Raw genomic sequence first — 25,423 nt, 5'->3', positions numbered from 1 at the left:
TCTCTCTCTCTCTCTCTCTCTCTCTCTCTCTCTCTTCCCCCCTTCCTCCCTCCTCATCTCTCTCTTTGTGCCTGTTAGTTTATTGCTCTTTTTCTCCCCTTTCCTTTCCCATTTGCTAAATTTCTCTTCTCTCTCTCTCTCCTGATGAGATTCCTGTTTCTTCCAAAGCCCGGAATACCTTATTATTCCCAATGAAAGTAGCCTAGTAGAGGAAAGGGGATAAGCCTGGCATAAAGATGCTGAATGGTCCTGTTACATTATCTTGCTCTGACAACAATATTGTGACAGGCAGTAGTCACCCGGCAGTAGTAATAGGAATAATAATGGTAACTAACATAGAATCAAAGGTTTACAGCAGAGAGGGGCCTCAAGGACCAGCTAGTCCAGCACCTCACACAGTCCCACAGGTAGTGAACACCAGACGCAGGATTTAAACCTAGGTTATAGCATCATAAGTCTAGATCTAGAAAGGAGCTCAAGTCATCAAGTTTAACCTTCTCATTTTATAGAAGATGAAACTGAGGGCCAATGAGATGAAGTGGCTTGTTTAAGGTCACACAAATAGTAAGTGTACGAGGCAGGATTTGAACCCAGGTCTCCTGACACCAGAACTGTTTCCACCATATCAATCATGGTCTTATTTGAGCCTGACAATGAACAGTCTTCTGAGGGAGGTATTATACATGTTGTAATCCTCCTTTTACAAATGAGGGACTCAAAGCTCAGAGGGATTAAATGATTTGTCCAATGTCACACAGATGGATAGCAGGTGCTAGAAACAGGTTTCCAACCCAGGTCTTTCTGACTCTTAGTTCAACCCTAACTAGTCTGTGTGTCACATAAAGTGGTGAATATCATGAGAGACTGAAATTCTAGAGATAAGCAGCCCCCTCTCATTCCTCTCCTCATCCACCACTCTGTCAGAACAGAATTGGAGACTTCTGTGGGGTTGGCAAGTTGTGAGGTTTAATGGGAGGTGACATTTTACAGTATGGAGCAGTGCTCAAGCTAATTTTCAATGTCCTTTAAAGACCTGTCACTCGATTTGTGATGGATGTGTTTTATGCACGGAGAAAAAATATCACAGACAATGAGAGAGATGATCATGTCAGAAATAATTCTAAAATTTGACTTCTTGGTGAACAATTAACTGAGTAACACAGACCTATCCAGAGGAAGGAGTTCAGTGTGTTTTAACCAATAAATGTCACATTTTTAAAGTGCTAGACAGAACCAACCATATGGTCATGGTGTGTGTCCCACCATAATCACAGACATGGATAATAGTGGTTACTGACAACATTTTGTAGCAATGAAGCTTACTTACAAAAGAGTGAGAAGATTTGAAGGCAATTATCTGGGTAATTAAGAACAAAATAAAAACCTATACCTGTTTTTGAGAACAAAGGAGACTTTTCTTGCTGATGGTCTTCAGACTGGGTGTCCCTACTGGTCAAACTCATCAGAAAACTTCATTTGATTCTTTGATTCAGTTTGTCTATGTAGACATAGCCCTTTTGTTCTACAGGTTCGGAGGCTCAGGTTGTTAAGCTAAGGTTCAGAGTGTTTAGAAAATAGCTATACAGTTGTTTTTATTCTTTTAGTCTTAGCCATTTTGCCTTCTTAGATTCCTTCATCTGCTCCTACCAAAGAGCTCTGAACTGGGGGTGACTATATCGTGAGGCCTATGGTCCCTTTTTCAAAATCACATTTTAAAATCATAAAATAAAATGCATCATATTAGAAAGGAAAACAATTATATTGAAATAGTTATCAAGACATCTAAAAAAGCAAATTCATGGACCTAAATTAAGAAAACCCAATTTAGTCAAAACCCATTATTTTATGAATAAAGACATTGAACCTACAGAGGTCAGTTCATTAGTAGCAGGATTGGACCTAGAACCCAAGTTTCCTGATTCCTCTTTCAGTGCTCTTTCTACTGAAAATTCACTGCCTCTGATGGACTATTTTTTGGTTTGTTTGTTTGTTTGTTTTGTGGGGGTGGCAAACAATCAGGGTTAAGTGACTTGCCCAGGGTCACATAGCTAGTAAATGTCTGAGGTCACATTTGAACTCAGGTCTTCCTGACTCCCAGGCCAGTGCTTCATCCACTGCTCAAACACAAGGAGGTACATATAGGGGTTGCAGAGGGTAGACGGGGAGGCTTCATGATACAATGGAAAGGACTGTAGCTCTGTAGTCAGAACTCAAATCCCACATAGGCTCAAATCACTACATTTGATCCTCACTTGGTGACTGGTTCAAGTGTCAGTTTCTTCACCTACAAAATGAAGGGATTTGACTAATACAGCCTCTGAGTTTGTTTCCTACTGCAAATCTATGAGTCTAACATTATATAGCTTGAGTTCAAATCTCACCTCTAACTTGTATAACCTTGAGCCAATCACTTTCCTTCTCTAGGATTTAGTTTCCTCATCTATTAAAATGAGATGGTTGAATTAGATAAATGGTGTCAAACTCCACTAGAAACAGGGGCTACTAATCCAGTAATGATCCCTGGAGGGCACATATTGACCTGACTTTTCAATGTAATATTGTCTGTTTTTTATCATATATTTTTTTTAATTTTGTTAGATGTTTCCCAATGACACTTTATTCCAGTTCAGGGCACTTGGGAGTACAGTGGAGATGCCCAAAGGCCAAATGTTTAACCCCTCTGGATTAGGTTCCTTTCCAGCTTCTAAGTCTTATCATCCTATGAACTGAGACATACAGAGAAATAGTTAAAATCAGAAGAAAGTTGAGGAACAATCTATATTGCCACTGAGAAGGAAGAAGTAACAAGAACATTCTGAAAACAGGAACTGAACCAAAATGGTGTTGAAGTTTGCCTTAAGTGCCCCTGCCCACCACCACTATCTGCGCTTCCTGTATCTTTTCCCCATTTTGTCTCTTCTTCCTCAAGCCCATGATAGTGCCTGGTATATAGTAGAGCCTTGATAAATATCTGTTGATGGATTGATTATGCACACCATACCCCAGCCCCCTATCCCTCCTTGGGGGGGGGGAATCCAGATTCTTTATTTAGCCCTGGGTGCCTCCTACCAAGGAGGAAATTGAGATCAGAAATTCAATTATACTAAAGCATTAGTGACCATTTTCTATTCCTCCAAAAAGCATTTACCCTTTGTTTTTTTATTCTTGATTTTTCTTGATATTTTTGTTTTTATATCACTCTAATTTCTAAATATGTCCTTCTTTCCTCCCTATCCCCAGGTAGTCATCCCTTAAAATACAGAATAAAAAAGAAAGAAGAAGAAAAAGGCAATTCAGCAAAATTGATCAAATATTCAAACATACCAATTGAGAAGGAAGGCATATGCAATATCTCATACCCATTGTCCCCAACGTTCTCAAAGAGAGAGACAAACAGACACTCATAGAAGCAGAGACAGAGAGAGACAGAGAGAGAGAGATTTCCTACCTCGAATTTGCTAGCAGCCTGGCTTGTCAAAACCTGCAAGTTATAGGAAGACTGCATTAGTATTGATCCAACAAGCTAGTAATTGGATTAATTGCCTTTTAAAAGAACTGACATCAATAGTTTATGTTATGACTTGAGGGGACAACATGTGAGGGTGCACCCATACACACATGCACACACACACATACCCAGCAACATGCACACACACATAAACATACAAATACATACTCACACAAGCTTTTTCTTCAGCTCTAAAATTTGTCTCCCCATTCCGTTTATCAGGTGCATCAGATAATTAATATTTCCCACACAGCCTAGCAACCCCACCAGAATAAGGGGAGGACTGTGTATGGCATTCAATCAATTCAATTCCAGTTTAGGAATTTATTTTCTGAAACAGGGAAAGGGCAATGTTGAAGTCAAAGGTATGAATCTATCACCGTAGAATATCAGGAACTTGGAGATAATTTGGGGAAGAAGGGAGTCTTCCCTGCTATACCTTACGGGCAACTCCCTCTTTCACCTCTGCATAAGGTAACAACACCAGGCCACCAACACCAAATAAAAGAAGGCAGAACCACTTCCCCCCAATCTAATCCACAGTCTACCCTTGCAAGAGTGCCTTGCATAGGCCTCGGTAGGTATCCCAGTATAAGCAAGAGCAGAGCTGCTCCTGAGAAGCGTGTTCTTCCAGGATGCACCGAGCCGGGCTATTTATACAAGTAATACATTACCCAAGCCCTAGAGGGAGGTGGGAGGTCAGCTTTTGCCGTGATCCCCTCAATGGATTAGGTACCCTCCAGCACCATCTGTCAGCATTGCCTGTATCTCCAGTGACAACCCAGAAGAAAGGTCTCTAGGCAAGAAGCTGTCAAGAAACCCACATCCCTGTTTTTGTTTTCCTGGCACTGCGATGATACAGACAAACTGTAAAACCTTGTTCCTTAGACGGAAATACAGAGAGCAGAACACTCTGGCAGCAGAGGAGGGGACTGATCTCTGAATGCCATCACCTTCCTCTTATAGAGATGTAGCCACACAAATCTAGAGTATGCTGGAGATGAAGCAGTGATAACAGAGTGCTTTCTGCTTTGTAAGAAAGCCACTGAGTCATAGGATTCAGAGGCGGGGGAAAATTTTATTGGGTGGGGGGGAAGGTAGGCTTTTTCTGGCAGCCCTTAAATCATACCACACAGTTAGCTAGCTAGTCTGCCTACGCTAACAGTACGTGCCACTAGTGGCCTCTGACCAACTCCCCATTCCAGCTGTGGATGCTCTCAGCATCAGACCATGTTTTCACAGAGCTTTCGAGGAGGGCATCAGCCATCAAGCTATAAGGAAGCAGGGGAGAGTTATGCAGGACAGTAAGACAGACTTAATGGCCCAAGCAAGGCCATTAAAAAAACAAACAAAAAACCAGGCACAACAGCAGCAGAAGAAAAAAAGTATTTACTTGTGTTAGGGAAATTCTGCAGTACTGCCTAAGGAAACTTCGACATGAATGCATTTTTCAGAGCCATCTAACACTTTTTACCTTGCCTTTCAATATACTCTCTGAGCCATTTTGGAGTAACACTAAATGTCCTCGGCAGCCAAACATCCAGCTCTTGAAATCAACCACCTGACAAAATGCTCTCCAAACTGCAAACAGATCACGCTTAACAAGGCCATCAACCCAGAGTCCCATTTCACCGAAAGAGAAAAAGAAAACCATTACAAAACACATCCTACCTCCCCGCAAATAAGCAGAAGAGAGAGAGAGAGAGAGAGAGAGAGAGAGAGAGAGAGAGAGAGAGAGAGAGAGAGATTTCCTACCTCGAATTTGCTAGCAGCCTGGCTTGTCAAAACCTGCAAGTTATAGGAAGACTGCATTAGTATTGATCCAACAAGCTAGTAATTGGATTAATTGCCTTTTAAAAGAACTGAAATCAATAGTTTCATGTTATGACTTGAGGGGACAACATGTGAGGGTGCACCCATACACACATGCACACACACACATACCCAGCAACATGCACACACACATAAACATACAAATACATACTCACACAAGCTTTTTCTTCAGCTCTAAAATTTGTCTCCCCATTCCGTTTATCAGGTGCATCAGATAATTAATATTTCCCACACAGCCTAGCAACCCCACCAGAATAAGGGGAGGACTGTGTATGGCATTCAATCATTGATAAGAAGTAAATGAACATTTTAAAATCAAGGAAAGTTTCTTGGGATTTTGTTTTCCTCTTTAAAGGAGAAGTGCTAGGTAATGTATGTTTGTGGATGCACATACATACACTGGAGCTGTAGTCAAAGACAGAAGAGCGGTTAATGTCTGATGCAGAACTACCATTAGCATTTTTAAAGAAATGATCTTTCTATTTATGCTTCCAAGCTAAAAGGCAATTGTTAGTATTTTTGAGTTTTGTTTTACTTCCTGATTTGACTTTCCTCCTAGAAATCCTTAATTTTCTTTTCTCTTTTAGATTAAAGATAGTATTCCACATTTTTAATAGCAAGGATAGTATCCGTTCGAGTTAAATTTTCATCTTGGATTTAAAATTTTAATCCAAAGGGCACTGTTAAGAACAAAGCACATGCCATGGTCACCTCCAAATCCCCTTGTTAATCTTTTTTTTTTTTGTCATTTTCAGTCATGTCTAACTCTTTGTGATCCCATTTAAGTTTTTGGTTTTTGTTGTTGTTGTTTTTTTGCAAAGATACTAGAATGTTTTGCAACTTCCTTTTCCAGCTCATTTTACAGATGATGAAACTGAAGCAAACAAGCTTAACCGACTTGCCCAGGAGCAAAGAGCTAGTGTCTGAGGCTGGATTTGAACTCAAGAAGGTGGGTCTCCTCAACTCCACACCTGGAGCCCTATTCACTGTGCCATCTAGCTGCCTAGTTGCTCATCTGAATCACTTTAAAATAACCCAATAGATAGTATTTAGGCAACTGCTCCACTGCCCACCCCCACAATGTTTATCAGTATTAGATGCTTAGTCTGGAAAGGTTGCTTTAGAAGTAAATAAGCCCATTCCTCTGTTTTCGGCCTCTTTTAATCCCTTTAGAATAGATGAAAACCTATCCCTTAGAATGTCTAGGCAGCACCAAGAGCATAGAAAGACCCAGAAGTAAATCTTTGGTATAGAGAAGACAGAATGATAGAATCTTAGCATTGAAAGAGATTTTAGAGGCTGACTTTCTAGCACCTAGCTGAAATCTGAAATTGTTCTGTAACCACATATTCCAGTACTTGGCACATAGTAAGCAACTAATAAATGTTCTGTCTGTCTGTCTATCTATCTATCTATCTATCTATCTATCTACCTACCTACCTGCGCTACCTTAACTTCCCTTAGCAATCCTGAAAAGCAAAGAAACAACATTGTTCTCCTCTTCTTTCATTCCTAAATATGCAGTCTTGGTCCCTCATGACTTTTTTTTTTTCCTGGTCCTCCTCCCATCCCCTGGTTCCAAGTGTCTTGGGACCCAGGCTAACTAGGACAAACTAAATCATATTTTCTAGACTTCCTCTGCCCAGCCCAGACAAATTTCAACCAGGGATCATGAACCCAACAAGAAGAGATTTAGATCTTGGGTCCTGTTAGCTCTTGGAATTGTATGGCTTTCTCATGTTATCAAATCAGTCCCTGGGAGCTTATAATGTCCCTGTTAAGCTACAGTAATCAGAGCAGCTGTGAGAGGACATTAGGTCACCAGAATCATTAGCCCCTAAAATGGCATGAGCGATCTCTCTTCCCTGACAGGGCAGCTTTCACACATCATCAGGTTCTTAAACGAGAGGTCAAACATCTCACTGAACTCAGCCCAGAAACTCCATTAATGATGACCTGTAGCTCACCAACCTAAGCACTGAGCAGGGAGGGAGGAAAGACAGGTCTCTGGAAACTTTCAAATGTTTAATGAATTTCAATGGCCTGTCCCTCGCCTTTCCTTTGAGTTCCTCTAGGAATTCACCTGTGAGTGGAGCTTACTCACATTATCCCTGAATCTAACCTTCCAGGCAAGGGAGGAGTCATCCTGGTTGAGAACCCACCTTCACCCACAAGAGTATTTATGACCTAGATGAGAGGGGAGGCTGGAGTATAGTAGAGCGAACACTGTGAAAGAAGTCCAGAGATCGGGATTCTGGTCCTAGTCTTGCCACCAAATTCTCTGCATAACCTTGGAGAAATCACTCTGTTTTTCCTCACCTGTAAGGTATGGTTTATTACAATGGTAGTACCTATGTCCCAGAATTGTTGTGAGGCTCAGGTTCTCTGGGCTTCAGATTTCTCATGATAAAAGGAGAGGGTTGGACTCATTGACCATTAAGATTCCTTCTATACCTAAATCTATGATCCTATGGATTAAAAAATGAGACCTGACAAAATCTGGATGGGAGAGGAGAAGAGAAAAACAATAAACTTACTGCTGCCCAGAGTTTCCCAAGTGACAGTCATCACTTATAAAATCTTAGGGCTTTATTGAATCTATGATCTCAGCAATGGGCATTTCAAATAATAGTTGATTTTGGCCCATGTCACTTTAAAAATCCTCAGTGGGGGTCTACCCAGTGTTCTGGGGATCTACATCTAGATATCTTCACCATGAGTGGATGCCAAAGAATAAGACAGGGTCCATTGTTTATTCCTTGATCTTGTTACATGATTGGTCTACATTCCTTTTCAGTCATACATCTCTCCAATAATATTATTTATGCCACTTCTTTAGCACAACTCTTCATTGATAATATACCACATGCACCCCACCACACACCCCTCCACTATACTCTAGGTGACAGACAACCTTAATTCTTCAGAGGTTGTATGGTTTTCCATGATTTGGAGTCATACCTCATCAGAAAAAAGCTTAGGATTAATAAAAGTTCTATGTAATTTCCCAGAAGCAATCCTATTGTCCTCCTCTTATTACATTCTGGAGCTAATCAAACTCATTGTCCACCTTCAATGGATGCTCAAGATATAGGTATCCAGGACCAGCTCTATAAGTTGTATAGTGTTATCTGTCCTACAGGCATTCTTCATCCACTTGGTTTTTCTGGTGTGGATAATCAGAACAAGCTAGAAACATCACTGTGCTATGTAGCTTTGACATTCAGGATGCGTTCCTAACTAGTGGAATTCCCTTGTTCACAAAGCATTTTGTGAGATGTAGTACAGCAAATCTTAAAACTAAATCCCTTGCACTTTTTTTAAACATCTTTACTGTGCAAGAGCACCCATAGTCTTCCACTATCCTGTTCTATGATATTTTGCAAATGCATTTGTATTCTAAGTTGCCGTATCTCTTGATTTGGCAGAGATCAAATGTTTCCAAAACACTTTGTAAGCATTTTTTGATCTCACTGTTGTGGTGGTTGATTTACATAGGTTAAATTTCTTCAGGAAATGATGATTTTATGCCAATGTCTATTTCTTGTATATTTCTGATTTTTATATTTAGCATTGATAACTTTTTAAAATAGGTCAAATTGGAATTACCTCCATAACAAACCAAGACGAAATATAATAAAAAAGACAAAACTTTGGATTGGCTTATTCTGCTGATTATGTCTTTCTAACACACATTCTCAATCCTCTCATCCCAGGGAATCACTCACTGAAAGTGGAATACAGCTCAAAACATGAAAAAATTCATTCAACCAGTTGCTTTGACTAAGATATCAAACAACTGATATGACTAATTTCCCCCGCTCCCCAGCATATCTACTGAATTGCACAGTTGCGGGCTTATGTAAAAAGTGAAGAGAAAAGTATAATGAACTGGGAATAAAGAAACCTGAGTTCTGGTCATGCTGTCACTAACTCTGTGCTGTATGAACCTGAGAAAGTTGGTTAACCTTTGAAGGTTAACCTGAGCCCCATCTCAGGGCCTCAGTTTCCTCATCAGCAATGAGGAAGCTAGACTAAATGATCTAAATGGTCTCCCAGTTTTTAGCACTATAGTTAGCTATGATTCTAGAACAAGTCTACACATCCTATTTTCTACTTGCACTAATTAAGTGGTTTTTATTATTTTTTTTCAATTTTCTAAGTCCATTAGAATCTCATTCTAACTTTCTTTGCTAGAGAGAGGAATTCAGTTTAAGAAAGCTCTTCTCTGGACTCAAGTCTAGAAAGAAAAAAAAATGGACTTCATCTAAGGCAGACTCCTTTATGTGGCAGTCTCATGACATGGATCTCAAGGGTGATATTGCATAGGTCTGATTATTTTCACACATTTTTGCTCATGGCACAATATTATTCTTTCTCATGAGTCACAGACTCACACTACAGAAGAGTCAGAAGACTCACACGCACATGCAATTGTGAGTGTGAATGCCATGCTATATGCCAAAGACATGCATAAACAACTGCACGTGTGTCATACAATCTGTGATATGCCTGGAAACAAAGGGTAGGAGAAACTCCTGGAAACTCTGAGAATCATTGGCCAAGGGAAGTGACTCAAGAATAATTGAAGTCCTTGGGAAATCTGGCTCAGGGTAACTGTCTGGCTTTGCTTTAAGACATCTCCGATATGTTACAGGAATCATTTTCTTTCTCTTCCTTTCCCCCTCCCTTTCTTTTTGTCTCCCTTCCCTTTCTCTCTGGAATTCACCATAGACATCTCTGTGACATTGCTACAAGTGTCCTACTGGGCTGAGTTAGTGAATAATACATGGAATTCCAGAAGCAGTGCCCTCAAACACTTAGACTGTGGCAGTTTGGATTTGTCTCTAGGTAAACAAATGACTATTCTGCTGAGCAGGAAATCCCTCACCTGTCAGAAGATTCAACATGGTCCTAAAACAATTGTTTCAAGTAGAGCCCCCATGCAGACACTTCACTACATGAAAGCATTGTAGGGATTTCTTAACAATCATTTAATTAAAAATTTAAAAGGCCCACTTTGTCTAGAGTTACTGATGGTTTACAGAATGAAGCATTCCCAGCCCCAAATTTTGCATTTATAAGGCAATATGGCAAAATGGAAAGAGTCCCGATTTTGGAGTCTTGAGATCTGGGTTCAAGATCTGGGTCTGATACTTGTCAGTTGCGTGATCTTAAGCAAGTCACTTAACTTTTGTTTCTTCATCTGTACAAATGAGGTGGTTTTTTTTTTATTTCTATGTATTACTTCCCTGGTACAATGGATAGAAAGTAGAGTTCAGAATCAGGAAAATCTGGGTTCAAGTCCCATCTCTGACTCACATTGGCTGTACTACTTGGGGAAAGTTGTTTAACCTCTCAGTGACCTCAGGCAACTTTCTAAGGTTAAAAGTTACAAGGCAAGTGCCAGTGTTCATTGATAGAGGGAGCTTCCTCCCTGAGAGTTTTTTTTTAGTCTAAGCGTATTTGTAATCATAGGTCTAGTCCAAAAAAAAAAAAAAAAGGAATGATAATAATATGTGCATTGCCCACCTCTTGGAGTCTGTGTGAGGAAAGAGCTTTTTTAAGTCTTGAAGGAGTCTAGAAACGTAATTTGCCATTTTGAGCTTTATTAACCTTGGGCAGTGTAGTTTAGTGTGTAGTGTCCTGGACTTTACAGTCAGCAAGGGCTGGGTCAGGACCATGGGAAAATAGATTAACTTCTCTGAACCTCTCAATTCCTTAAGACTACAAATTATAGATTGGAGTGTGGCGTATGCAATCGGTCAACTAACAAGCATTTATTAGGCACCTTCTGTGTTATAGCTCTGGGCTAGGTGCTGGGGATATACAGAACAAAATGAAGCAGTACTACTTGGGTTTGGGTTTGAAAAGCTCCCTTGCATCTTCCTTTCTTGCCACACGTCTATTTAACCAAAATGGTCAACCTTATTTTGAGGATAGGGCAGCGAATGGTAACCCCCTCCCAACAAAGGATAATTGACAGCACATTAACGGAATGACACAAAAGGAGAACTGGGACCCCAAGACACAGTATTAAAGAAAAAAAACCCTGGTTATAGAGGGGAATCACCTTTCTTTACCATGAGATGTCTTCTGACCTTGGGAAAATCTCTAAGTGTTCTTGGGCCTGATTTTCTCATCTGTGAAATTATGGTTTTGAACTAGATGGCTTCTGAGGTCCCCTGTCAAGTCAACAAGCATTTTAAGAACTTACTATGTGCTAGGCACTCTGTAAAACCTTTGGGATAAAAGAAAGACAAAAAACAATCCTTGCCCTCAAGAAGCTTATAATACATCTAAAACAAACCACAATAATAATAATAAAAAAAAACATCATCAGAAAGATGGAGTCAACTGTTTTGACTAAAGAGATGAGGCACTTGTATATCTTTCACTCACTCAAGTACATGGCTGCTAGCTTAAGTTGACTACCTTGCCGCTTTAATTTTGTCTTTCTCCTTTTTTACCTAGTGTAGACACATCCTAGGAAAGAGACCTCTTCTTCATTAGGTGGACCATAGGTGTTCCTTTGTAAGCTTCTTCATATAACAGACTTAATTAATTTACAAAGTCAATGTTACTCCAGCACAGGGGTTGACTCATGAAACATCAGCCCTATTTAAGGGTCCATTGCATTTAATGGGGCTGCTGTTTATGGGCCAGTCGTGATTTGTGTTTCCGAGGAATAAACTGGTCTCTACCACTCGCCCTTATTGCACCCCTCCCCATGCTATTGGAGAACTGATTCTCGCCACCAGCTGCAAGAATGGTGGATGAGACAATTTTAAAAAATACAAGTTTTTAAAAAATAAGCATCTCATTCACAGGTGATATCCATTTCCTAAACTTCTTAAGCCCCAGATATGCCCAATGAAAAATGCCTCTTAAAATCCCTCTAGAAAACGCACAAGGTTTCTCTTAATAACTCCCGCTGTCAGTAGTGAAATATTTACATGCATTTGCTTGAAATTCTGGCAGCTTGTAACCTAAGAATAGTTTTACTTATGGTGATGAGCAACTGTCTGAGGTTTAGCTTGCATATGATTTTTAGAGCGGTAAGAGGACAAGGGAGTGGGAAGGGGAGAGGGAGGAAGGGGAGAGTGTTTGACAAATCCTTGCCCTTGGTTTGCCCTTAGTGGTGGTGCATTAAAGAAGGTTAGAGTAGTTATAGCACAGTGATGATGGGTGTCTGGGCTTTGACAAGACCATCAGTCACCCTGACATATGGTGGAATACATTGAGAGATTGCAAACATTATCTGAAGCTTAATTATGTGGCAGATATGAAACTTAGTTTAGGAAGTGAAGGCTAGGACTTCTCGAGGCCATGCCCTTTCTCTGGGTAGCATTGGAGACAAGTCTCAGCTGCCTTCTCTTTCCGCAGCTCACCTTGTTGCTTACAGAGAGAGGAGAGTTGCTTATATATAGGCCTATGCAGCCCTTTCTGCAGTGGTGAGATTGCAAAAAGCCCTTGAATCCTACGTTCTTGTCATACTCTTCCCCGCCCTGCCCCTTGCAAATGTACATGCCTATTTAGCCAAAGCAGCCAACCTCAGTGATAGAGACAAGGCAGTGAATGGCAAACACCTCCAAGAATGATTGAGGACACATCAATGGGGCAGCTACAAATGGAGAGGAGGGAATCCACAAAGCAGAATAAAAAAGCACTAACTATGGATGGGAGTCAGAAGACCTGGATTCCAATCCTGTCTTTACCATGAACTGCCTATTTGACCTTGGACAAGTCACTTAATTTTCATGAGCCTCAGTTTCCTCATCTGTGAAATTCAGGGTTTGAACTAGATGGCTTCTGGGGTCCCCTCTCAAGTCAACAAGCATTTTAAGTACTTACTATGTGCCAAGCACTGTGCAAGACCCTTGAGATAGAAAGAAGACAAAAACAATCCCTGTCTGCAAGAAATTTATAGTCTAATGGAATAGAGAAATATGCAAACAGCTTCATATATGCATGACATATGAAGGATAGGTTGGCTGTCATCTCAAGGGTAAGGTACTGGGCCAGTAAAAGTTTCTTACAAAAGGTGGAATTTCAGCTAGGACTTGACAGAAGCCAGGAAAGCCAGGAAGTAGAGATGAGAAGGGAGAGTCTGGAGAGGGAATGTCATGTGTGAGTGAGGCCAGTTTCACCAAATCATAGACTACATCAAGCAGAGTAAGGTGTTTTCTCTAAATCTGTGATCCTAGGACAGGCTGGGTATCTATCTTTAAAGCCCAACTTGAGATATTTAATCAGGGAGGCTTGTATTTGATATGTAACAAATAGGTGGTGTTGGAGTATGGTGGAAAGAACACTTCAACTGTGAGATCTGGTTTGAGCTTCATCACTGTGCAAGCTTGGACAAGCAACTGACCTTGCCAAGGCTCAGTTTCCTAATCTGCAAAATGGGGATAATAATAACTGCCCTGTCCATCTTAAAGGGTTGCTGTAAAAGCTGAAATGAGATAATGGTCATGAAAACCCCTGAATTAGCAAGCAGCTATACAAAAATAGGATACGGACTGGATTGGATCTGGGATATCAATGATACGAGGTATGGATGACAATGGATGACCCTCCTGGATGACAAAACTCCCTCTATCAATGTAAGTCAGCACTTTCTCTGTCACATAAAGACTGAGGGAGTTGCTTAGAGCAGTGAGAGGCTAAGTGACTTGACCAGTGAGACAACCAGGATGTACCCGAGGGGAGACTTGAACCCAGGCCTTCCTAGCTCCTATTTCATTCCACCACACTACTACATCTCATACAAATGTGTGGAATTATTGTTGTCCACAGGCAAAAGTGACTGTTTTGAACAGTCCTCTGGTAGGTAGATTGCAGTATGGAGAAAGCTCTGAGCTTGGATTCAGGAAGATCTGAGTTTGAATTCTGCCTGTGTGACACAAGGCAAATCATTTAATGTCTCAAAGCTTTAATTTCCTCATTTTTAAAAAGAGGAAGGCTGGACTCGATGGGCACCAATGTCTCTTCAAACTCTAAATGTATAATCCTATAAAATCCCCTGAATATTGCCTCAGAAATCCTGGCCTTCACTTCCTAAAGTAAGATTCAAACCTACCACATAATTAGACATCAGTTAATGTGATATGAAAGACAATGCAGGGGCAGATGGGTGGCACAGTAGATAGAGCACTGGCCCTGGAGTCAGGAGGACCTGAGTTCAAATCCAGTCTCAGACAAGTAATTCTCACTAGCTGTATGACTCTGGGCAAGTCACTTAACCTCAATTGCCTCACCAAAAGAAAAAAAAAAAGGCAGTGCAGTAGAGTAAAAAGAACACCAGCTGGAGAGTCATAAGACCTGGGTTCAAATCCTATAGGTAGCCATGTGCTACCTGTGTAACCTTGGGGAAGTGACTGGCTGGCTTCCTGGGTACTCAGTTTCTTCATCTGAAAAAAATGGGAGGGTTGAAGTAGAAGACCTTCAATGTTCCTTCCAGCTTTAAATCTACAATCTTGTGATCTGAATTTCTCTGGGAAGGTCCTTCTGCCAAAAAAAATATCCCCGTCTACTATAGCCTGTGCTATACTACCTGAAATTCCATCATTAGATGAATTCCAGCAAATAGAATTTCCTTTGGGAGAAGGTATCATCTCTCCAGGCACCTTCTTTTGAAATACAAATACTTTTAATGACACATTAAGCAATTATCAGGTATTATCACCTCTTTGTGTGAATGAGCTCAACAGAATGTTTTCTTTCCAGGCCTCTAGCTGAGAGGGATCAGTGAGAAGATGAATGTTTGATGGATCAGGGGAGGCAGAGGGATGAAGGATTCAATTTGGGCATCAAGGGAAGGCTATAGTCGGGGTACTGTGAAAGGGAAAGATGAGGGAAAAGAGGGACTGAGACAATGGAAGAGGAATTTGGCCTCCCGCATGTACCCCGCCCGTCCCCTGTCCTGGGAACCAGCTGAGGACCCTCCACACGAAAGATGCAATGCCCTGGATGGACCCTTCCACGGGCTGGGCTCAGAGTAGGGGCAGGGCCCGTGGTTCCAGCCAGCTCCATTGGGGCTCCTGGCACACCAGGTACTTTTCGCTGTCACTCAATCCATCACCAGCCTGACACTTGTTGCTACCTCTGTCTTCAAGCTAAAGTAAAATCACTGCCAAGGGAAATCACTGGCATGTTGTGTCAGCTGCCTCTGGGATGTGAAATTATTAAATTAACTGGTCAAGCTTGATTTCTGACTCCAACTGAAATAGGATCCTGCCTGTCAGACAGCTAGGAGGGAAGGATGGAATAGAAGGCCCCAATATGCCCTGGGGTGGGGGCATTTTCACTTGGGTTAGTTTTTCTTCCTGGGAAATTTAATTTTTCAGGGGGTGCTGACTTTGGCCAACTTCTACTGGCTCTTGAAGGCTCCCTAGAGATAAAGGCCAGCATCCCAGGGTAGGGGGAGTCAGCCAACCCAAAATGCCACAAATGATCCTCAGGGATAGGAAAATCTAACCTTGGTCACTGAGGAAATGCAGAGACTCCTTCTCAATGAGAAATGTGTAATTTGCTTGGAGCTTAGAAATTCAGAGAATACTGGAGCCTGGCATTTAAAACCAAACTGAGCTCGACCTTATTTCCTACTGCTCCCCTTTGTGCACTCCACATTCCAGTCAAACTAAACTTCTAGCTCCACCATGCCATCTCCTACCTCTGAGTATTTGCATAGGCTTTCCCTCTATTCTTGGATTACATTCTGTCTTCATCTCTGCTTTTCAGAATTCTTCTATTTCTTCAAAGTTCAGCTTAGATGAGACCTCCTCCAAATAGCCTTTTCTGATCCCCCAAACTTAAAAGGCTCTCCCCTTCCTTAAATTTTCTTATAACACCGTGTCTACATCTTTCTTTTGCCCCCTCACACCCTATATTTTACTTAGCTGTCTATAAGAAGACTCTTTTCTTTCCTAGCTCTTCCATGCCCTTCAACAGAATCTAAGATCCTTGGAGGCAGTGATTAATTTAAAACAAAACAAAACAAAATTGCATCCCCATCACCTAGCACAGTGACTTGCACATAGTAGGGGCTAATAAATATTAGTTGAATAAAATCACCCAATGCACCCTTATTTTACTGCTGAGGAAACTGAGGCCTACCAAGGGGATGCTTATCTGACATTCTCCCTCCTCCAACTTCATTTGTTCTATCTAGTTTATCTAGTTGCCAGAATTGCTAGCTGTGCTAGTCAAGAGGGTTAGGTGTCACAAGGTAGGTTGGGAATGATTGCTCTACTCTATGGCATCCCTTGGGCTAACTTCAGGAAGCATCTATTTTTAAAAATGAAAGAGTTGTGAAATGGAGGAGGACTAAGATCTGAACCAGAGGATGTCTTTGGAACATGATCTTTTTCTCCCTTTGCCTTGGAAAGAGGAAATCTTTCAGGGGTGTATAGGGGAGGGAGAAGGGGAAGGAGATGCATGATAGGGTGAGGGCATGGAGCATGCTTTCTTCAGGACTATTTCACAACAATATCCAGGCATCCATAACAAGGTTCTTTGAATGGAACCATGTCTTTTACTTTTCTTGTATTTCCCAAGGCACCCTGAACAGTGCTTAGCACACAATAAATGCCCAAAAAATACCGGGTGAGTTGAATAGAAGTGATTATTTTCAAATGTCGGTACAATCAGAGTTACAGAAATGAGCGTAGGTACCAGCAGAAGAGGCTTCTAAAACAAGTGGTTTAGAAATGGCTCCTCATTCCTGATGGTCCCAGAAAATGTTCCTTCTTTATGAATAAATCCTAGAAATGTGACCTGTAAAATCTAACTGAAGCTGGCTTTCCAGAGGGATTGTGTATATGCAACTCACAAAGCTTGCTGCTGGCAGGTTTGTAATGGGGATGAAAATAGGAGGCAGATTTTGCCCAGTTCAAATCCTGCAACTTTTCTTGACAAAAGGGACTGAGTTTTTACTAGAATGGAGAATTACAAAGCCCCTAATAATAATAATAATAATGTCTCATATATATATGATACTTTAAGATCTGTGGTTATTTATTTGCATTATCTCCTTTAAGTTCCACAACCCTGGAAAGTAGGAATTATTATCTATTTCTTGGGACAAGGGCTCCTAACCTTTTATTCTTCCTTTAGTCCCTTTACCTCCTGGCATTTTTAAACTTTCCCATACTTCCTAGTCAATATGAAAGGAAATCAGTATTGGAGTTTACAGTGCATATATACATAGGAGGAAAAACCTTCCCATCACCTCTATTCAATATGAAAGGAAATAAATTCTAGAATTTACCATATATAAACACATAAGAAATAAACTAGAAATTAATTTCAATAGGATAACATAATTACCAGATATTCCATGTGTCTCCTTTATAAGCTTTTTAGATCCTTTCTGAGATTAATTTCAATAGGAAAATATAACCATTCACCAAATATTCATGTGTCTCTTTGATAACATACCTACCCTAAAGGAATACATTGAAAGGATCCATGTACCCCAAATGGGGTACTCCAAATGGCAGCCAAGTGGAACAGTGGTTAGAGCACTGGGCCTAGAGTCAAGAAGACCCAAGTTCAAATATGTCCTCAGCTATTTGCTAGCTGTGTGACCCTGGGCACATTACTTAATCCTGTTTTAGTTTCCTTAATTGTAAAATGGGAAAAATAATAACACCTACCTCACCGCGTTGTTGTGAGGATCAACGTGGATGGTATTTGTACATGTAGCACTATGCCTAGCAAAAAAGTAGGGACTTATCTCTTAAGTTATGCTATTACTTCAATTTTGCAGATGAGGAAAACTGATGATCAGAGTGGGTAAGTGAATGCTCTGGGTGACGGAGTTTATAAACACCTGAATGAGGCAGGATTCAAACCCAGGTCTTCCTATTTTCCAGTCCTGTATTCTATCTACTATGCCCTCTTGCCTGTCCTCTCTAGGTTTTTCTTTCCTATCTCCTATGCAATGCACCCTAATAAGTTAAGGAGTCAGTTACCAAGAAATCTCACTTTGAACAACTATTTCCTATTGATGTTTAGCATTTATATATAGTGCTTTAAGCACTTAACACATGTTATCATATTCCATCCTCACAATAACCCCAAAAGGCAGGTGTTATTATTATCCTTTTTTTATAGGTGGGGAAACTGAGGCTGAGAGAGGTGAAATGACTTGTCCAAGGTCACATAGTGTCTGCCACAGCATTTAAGCCCAGGTCTTGCTGACCTCACATCCAATATCCTATCCACTATGCCACCTAGATGCCTCACATAACTAACCAAGTGTGCTCCTTCTGGCCGATATAGAAATGAGCTTTCGAAATACCGTTTTCAGGGCATCTTGCCTCTGAATTTGCAGTGTGTCTCATTATCCTCCTTTCATCATTCTTATTCTCCTTTCTGATGTTTCCCCCTATTTCCACCCCCACAAAGGTAGAGGTACTAATGATCCCAGCTTTCCCCCAATTACTAGGCAAAATTCATTCCCTCATCCAACTCCATTGCATTGTCCTATTAGGGCTTGTATTTCAGATCACAGTTATTTTTCTCACTCCAACCCATTCCTGCATGGGCCTTAAGCTAAACTAATTTCCACACAAGAGAAGTGACCTTTCTCCTTGCCAAGGCCAAACCTTGATCCCATCCCCTCCCATCATTTCCAGCAACTGACCTCACCATCTATCACCCCCTCCCTTTCTCTAATCTTCAGTCATCTGCTATATGTTGGAACCTTCCCTGCTGCCTATAAACATATTTAAAAAGTCACTTCCATCCTTTAAAAAAATTCATTAAATTCTACCATCCCCACTACTAGCTGTGTTCTCATTCTCATTCTCTATTTCTCCTCTCCTTTCCTCAGCTAAACTCCTTGAAAAAGCAATCTACATCAATTGTGTCCATTTCATCTCCTCTCACTCTCTTCTAAACCTTCTGTAGCCTGGCTTCTAATCTCATCACTCAACTGAAACTGTTCTCAAAGCTACTACTGATCTCTTGATTGCCAAATAAAACAACCTTTTCTCAGTCTTCATCCTTCTCAGTCTCTCTTGCAGTATTTGAAGTTGTTGACCACTTTCTTTTCCCCGTTTACTTTTTATTCTCTGGTTTGTTTGTTTTTTTCCATTTGTTTGTTTGTTTGGTGAGATTCTGTTCTCTTTTGGTTCTCTTTATGCATGTCTGACTGCTTCTTCTCAGCCTCCTTTGCTATCTTCATCTATATCATGCTGTCCTGGGCCATCTTCTCTTTCCTTTCTATATTATCTCACTTGGTTATCTAATTAGTTATCGTGGGTCTAATTATTATTTCTCTGTAGACAGCTCCTGGTTGTTTTTCTGCTATATTACATATATATGGTCCATATTACCAGAATGATTCAGTGGAATGAAATTTGGCCTAGAAGTAAGGGTATCTGTGTTCAAATCTCAGCTCTCCCGCCTACTTCCTGTGTGACTTCTTTGGGCCTCAATTTCCTCATTTGTAAAATTATGTAAAATTAAATGGCCTGTAAGGTCCTTTGTATCTTGAAGTCTGATTCCATCATTTCAAATTGGATGGCCCATTGGCATTTCAAACCCAACATTCTCCAAACAGAATTCATTCTGTTTTCACCCAAACCCACCACTCTTCTTAACTTCCCTGTTACTGAGGAAGGTACTTGCAGTCATCCAAGTTCATAAACAGTGTCATCCTTGTCTCCTCATTCTCAGTCATAGCAAATCAGTTACTAAATATTGTTTCTACCTCTATAGCCTCTCTCCTTTATGCCTTCTCTCAACTTGCACAAGCACCACCCTTGGTCAGGCTATCATCAGGTCTAGCCTGGACTACTTACTGTTCAGTCATTTCAGTCTCTTCAAACTCTTTTGACCCCATTTGGTGCTTTATTGTTATTGTTGTTGTTTGTTTTGGAGGCAAAGATACCCATTTGGGCAAAAATGATTTGCCATTTCCTTCTTCAGCTCATTTTATAGATGAGGAACCGAGACAAACAGGGGTAAGTGACATGCACAGGGTCACGCAGCTAGTAAGCATCTGAGGCCAGATTTGAACTCAGGAAGCCAAGTCTTCCCATAGCTGCCCTTTGGGCTAGTGAATAATTTGCTAATTGCACTCTTTCCATCCCTATTTCAATCCTTTCTCTAAGTGATTTTCTTAAAGCTCAGGTCTGATCATGTCACCTACCTACTTGATAAACCCCATTGGCTCACAAACACCCCTCTTTGGCATTTAAACCTTTGTACCTCGGTCCCTTCTTATGTTTCAGTCTTACACATTACTCTCCTCTATACTCTCAATGAACCAGCTAATACTGGTTGCTTAATATTTCTCACACATCTTGCCTCAGCTAGGTTATTGTACTGCCTGTCCCTCTATCCCTTCTCACTTCTGTCTCCTAGAATCCTCGGCTTCCTTCAAGACTCAGCTCAAGAAGCATCTTCTATAGGAAGCCTTTCTTGGTCCCACCATCTGCTGGTTCCTTCCCTCTTACATCTCCTATATATGTATATAATTGCATTTATAGTCATATGTATGTAGCATACACAGTGTTATCTCCCTATTAGAATGTAAGCTCCCTAAGAACGCTAGGTGGCGCCACAGTGCATGGAATGCTGGGCCTGGTCAGGAAGACCTGAGTTCAAATCCAGCCTCAGAAACTTAGTAGCTGTGTGACCCTGGGGGAGTCACTTCACCTCTATTTGCCTCAGTTTCCTCATCTGAAAAATGAGCTGGAGAAGGAAATGGCAAACTACTCTACTATCTTTACTGAGAAAACCCCAAATAGTGTCATGAAGAGTCAGACACAATTGAAATGACTGAATAACAATATCTTGATTATAAAAAGAACAAGAAGAATGGACTGTGTCTGTCCTTTAGAGGTAGCTGGGTGGCACAATGGGTATAGCTCTAAGCCTAGAGTCAGGAAGACTCGAGTTCATATCCAGCCTCAGATATTTACTAGCTCTGTGGCTCTAGTCAAGTCGCCTAACTGCTGTCTGCCTCATTATTCTTATCTATAAAATGGGGATAATAGCAGCACTTACTTCCTAGGGTTGTTATAAGGATCAAGCGAGACAGTAATTGTAAAGGGCTTAACACAGCACGAAGTAAGTGCTATATAAATGTTGGCTATTGTTATTAGCTATTGTTATTAAGGGTTTTCCTTCTTGTCTCTGTATCACTTAGCATGGTGCCCTGGCATATAGTGAACCGCTTAATAAATCCCTGTTGACTGATTACCCAGGTTATAATAATGTATCATGGTAACAATTGTTGCTTTTTCTAGATATCACTATTTAAATGTAATGCCCATCTTCAATTTTTTAATCCAAAGGGTAGACTTTTACTGGTGGGATTTGGGACACTTTGGAAAGATGGTGGCAGGGTGGGGCGAGGAAGTTAAATCTGTTGGCACTCTCCCAAGTCATACTAAATCAATGCTTTCTCCCTAGGCCTCCATTATGACCTTTGGTTTAACACTAGGTCCTTCTTTTCCTGGGGCTAATTAGTGAGAAGTTGGTGTCACTGGCCACTGAGTGCTTTGTATCCTTAAAAGAAAGCACAGGACATACGGACCTGGTGAATCCTGTAGCAGATATGTTCACAGAAAGGCTGGAGATGACCATAGAGATCACAATGGGCTCCTAGAATTGTGCAGTGGATTTGAACTGGTAGAGACCACTAGAGGTTATTTAGTCCCACCCACTCATTTAAAAAACAAGGAAACTGAGACACAGCGAAACTACATGACTCTCCCAAGGTCATACTGGGGACAAGTGGTAGCACTTAGACCTGAACCCACATGCTTTGACTCCAAATTCCATGCTCTATGTAGTGTTCCACACTTGCCCAATCTCCTTATATTACAGAGAAGATGACTCTGGTACAGAGAAGTGAAGTTTTCCGAGGTAGGATTAAGTAGCAGCAGAAGCCAAACTGAAGACTAGATTCACCTTCTGAATCTACATCAACACTTATTACCAGATAAACAAGAAACCCAGGACAAGTCACATGGTCTCTCTAAGTCTATTTTCTGATCTGCAAAATCTCCTTCATTTATTTATTTACAGAGCAGGATTGTCTAGGCTCCTCATTTATTTGGTGACAAGTAAGCTCGTGTAATTTAAGTCTCAATGCCACTCCCGCTGCCAGGTGGTGCAGTGGATAGAATATTAGACTTGGAGTCAAGAAGATCTGAGTTCAAATATAGGCTCAGATATTTACTAGTTATTTGACTCTGGTCAAGTCACATAACTACTATCTGTCTCAGTTTCCTAATCAGTAAATTGGGTAGAGTAATAGCATTTCACTCCAGGGTTATAGTGAAGATCAGCTCAGATAGTATTTATGAAGCACTTTGTAAACCTTAAAGGGCAATATAAATACTATTTCCCTTTTGCCATATATAAACTGATCACAGTGCCTCTCCAGTTTTATCTCAGAATGTACCTTCCTACCAAGAACCCATTTGATCCTCTGAAACTATTTAGAAATCTTCCTTAGAGCTAAAAAGTCACCCTGAATCCTTTGTTCAATGATTTTTTCAAAGCAACCCATGTTTCCTTTAAACATACAATCTGACAAACCAACAGCTTCTTGGTTTTGCTAACCTCCACATGTTCTCACGTTCCATGATTTTTTATAGAGGACACACTATATTTATGGTGCTAACATGGAAAAAAAAAAAGCAATATGAGCTGAACGGCAGAAACCCCTGATAAACAGGCTGCTGTAATTTATGTCTCAATGCCACTACTTCTGCTTCCCTTGTTGCAATGTATAAATTGATAGCAGGGTTTTGTGATTGTCTCAGCCTTACCAGGGCAGTTGTTGACTGTTTGGTCTGCTTATTAATACGTCCTCTCAGGTGACAGCCCTGTATTTTATATTCTGGGGAAGGGCTGGGAGTTTCAGAAGATTCCTGGCAGCATGTAAAACTCTCCTGAAAGCATACAGGGGAAAATACAGCAAGATGGAAAAGTACTTTCTGAAAAATGTTCTCCATAAATGGAACGAAATAAAACTATGGCAAAGAGGAGAGGGAAGAGCAAAGGGAAGGTGACTAGGGGTCAGCCTCTTGTCAAGTGCTGATGGCTGTGAAGCACCTAATGTGTGGCTGAAGAGATGAGGAACATGTTTCTAGTTAGGACATGATCTATAGCTTTTATTTGAGTAAACTCTCATGTCCTGCTTGCTTGTTGTGGAACATAATTTAGAATAATTATGGTAATAGTCAGGAGACAAATTTTCATAATAGATTCTGGTACAACAGTGTTGGGTCAGTGGAAGCATTTCTTGGGACTATACCAGAGGAGACCAAAGGATTAGCCAATAGGAGAATTGAATCAGGCCTGGGAATATAGGGAGGTGGTGGTAGGAGAAGGAAGTTCAATGAGCTAATTATTCAGTCTTAGTTCTCAGATTATTTTAAGCAAAAGCCCTCTTCTTATCGAGATGAAGAATAAAGCCTTAAGTTCAATATCTGAACCCCATGGGCAATGCATGCAAAAGTTCCCTGGTTTCTATCTCCCTGTTAATGACAAAGGGATTAAACCAGCAACTAAGTGGGAGAAACAACTGGCCTGAGATCCCATTTGTTATCTGAAATGCTGTCCAACTACTATCATTAAAACATGGTTTTTCATGATGTGTCTCTTCTCTGCTCAAGAACTTAGCCTGGCTCCCCACTGTTTATATTTTCCTTCTTTTTTCTTTAACAGTAGCTTAATTTTTCCCAATTATATATAAAGACAACTTTTAGAAAATTTCTACAAATTTTTCAAAATTTTGAGTTCCAAATTTTTCTTCCATCCTTTCCTCCCTTCCTCCTACAATGGTAAGCAATTTGATACAGGCTATATATGTGCAATCATGTAAAACATTTCCATATTAGTCAAAGTTGTGAAAGAAGAAACAGCCCAAAAGAAGAAAAAAACATGAAAAAATTAAGTGAAAATAATATGCTTTGCTCTGCATTCCCCATTGTCTATATTTTGAAGCAAAGATTCCTCTTTCTAGCATGAAAAGTCCAGTAGGATCTCACTTCACCTTTGCTCTCCAACCTTTTCTGTTTGGTCCCTAACACACACTCTCTCCTTTAATGATATCAGTCTTCTCTCTATCTCAGAAATACAGTGTATTTCTGCCTCTGATCTTTGGTCCCTATATTTCTCCCCACCTAGAATACCTTCCCCACCTCCTCTCTATCTATCCCTTATTCATACTCCATGTTCTAGCTCAATTCTCACCTTTTCCTTAAAGTCTTGTCTAATAACTCCAGTAAACTTTTATAATGAAAAATCATAACCAGAACTCCTATTTCTATAGCTCTTTGAGCTCTACCAAGCACTCACTTTATGATAGCCTTGAGATGAAGATAGTACAGTTATCATCACTCCATTTTACAGATGATGAAGCTGAAGATCAGGGAATTGTCTCAGATCAAACGGATAGGCAGGAAACAGCAAAGCCAAAATTCAAATTCAGGCCACCAGACTCCAGATAGGCTTCTCTTCCCATTAACTGGATCAAATGAGATAACACATGTCCAGTGCTTTGTAAATCTTAAAACACTAAGCTATTATTTCTACTCAGAAGCAAGGTGCTTAGCGAATAAAGTGTCAGAAGAGTCAAGTTCTGATCCCACCACAAATACTAGCTGTGTCACCCAGGGCAAGTAACTTTACCTCTCTCTGCCCCAGTTTCCTCCTATATAAAATGGGTATAATAATAGCACCTACTTTACCAAGTCATTGTAGGGATCCAAATAAGACAAGGCAGGCTGTCCCAGAAGTCTTAGTGCAGATGTTTAAAAAAACTTTAAACTCCGCAAAGACTTTTGAAACACTCTTGTGTTGAGTCTTGTCAGTCGTATTAAACACTTTGTGACCCCATTTGGGGTTTTCTTGGTAAAGATGCTGGAGTGGTTTGCCATTTCCTTCTCCAGCTCATTTTACAGATGAGGAAACTGAAGCAAACAGGGTTAAGTGACTTGCCCAGGGTCACACAGCTATTAAGTGTCTAAGGCCAGATTTGAACTCAGGAAGAGAAGTCTTTCTGAATTCAGGCCTGATACTCTACCCACTGTGCCACCTAGTTGCCTT

At 40.6% G+C, this 25,423-nt stretch overlaps 1 non-coding gene across 1 annotated transcript in view; it reads right to left on the bottom strand.

Annotated features, from left to right (window-relative positions):
* Window positions 1-5,261: 5,261 nt before the first annotated feature.
* LOC110203190 (uncharacterized) overlaps window positions 5,262-25,423 on the bottom strand; it is a 531,275-nt gene continuing 511,113 nt past the window's right edge. The window contains exon 3 of the transcript XR_013485657.1: window positions 5,262-5,296. This is a non-coding gene — a transcript (uncharacterized LOC110203190). The remainder of the gene's footprint in view (window positions 5,297-25,423) is intronic.

This window comes from Phascolarctos cinereus, unplaced genomic scaffold (genome assembly GCF_003287225.1).
Source record: "Phascolarctos cinereus isolate Bilbo 61053 unplaced genomic scaffold, phaCin_HiC Scaffold_4;HRSCAF=312, whole genome shotgun sequence".
In the NCBI taxonomy this organism is placed as follows: Eukaryota; Metazoa; Chordata; class Mammalia; order Diprotodontia; family Phascolarctidae; genus Phascolarctos; species Phascolarctos cinereus.
This window is presented reverse-complemented; position numbering and strand designations above follow the sequence as displayed.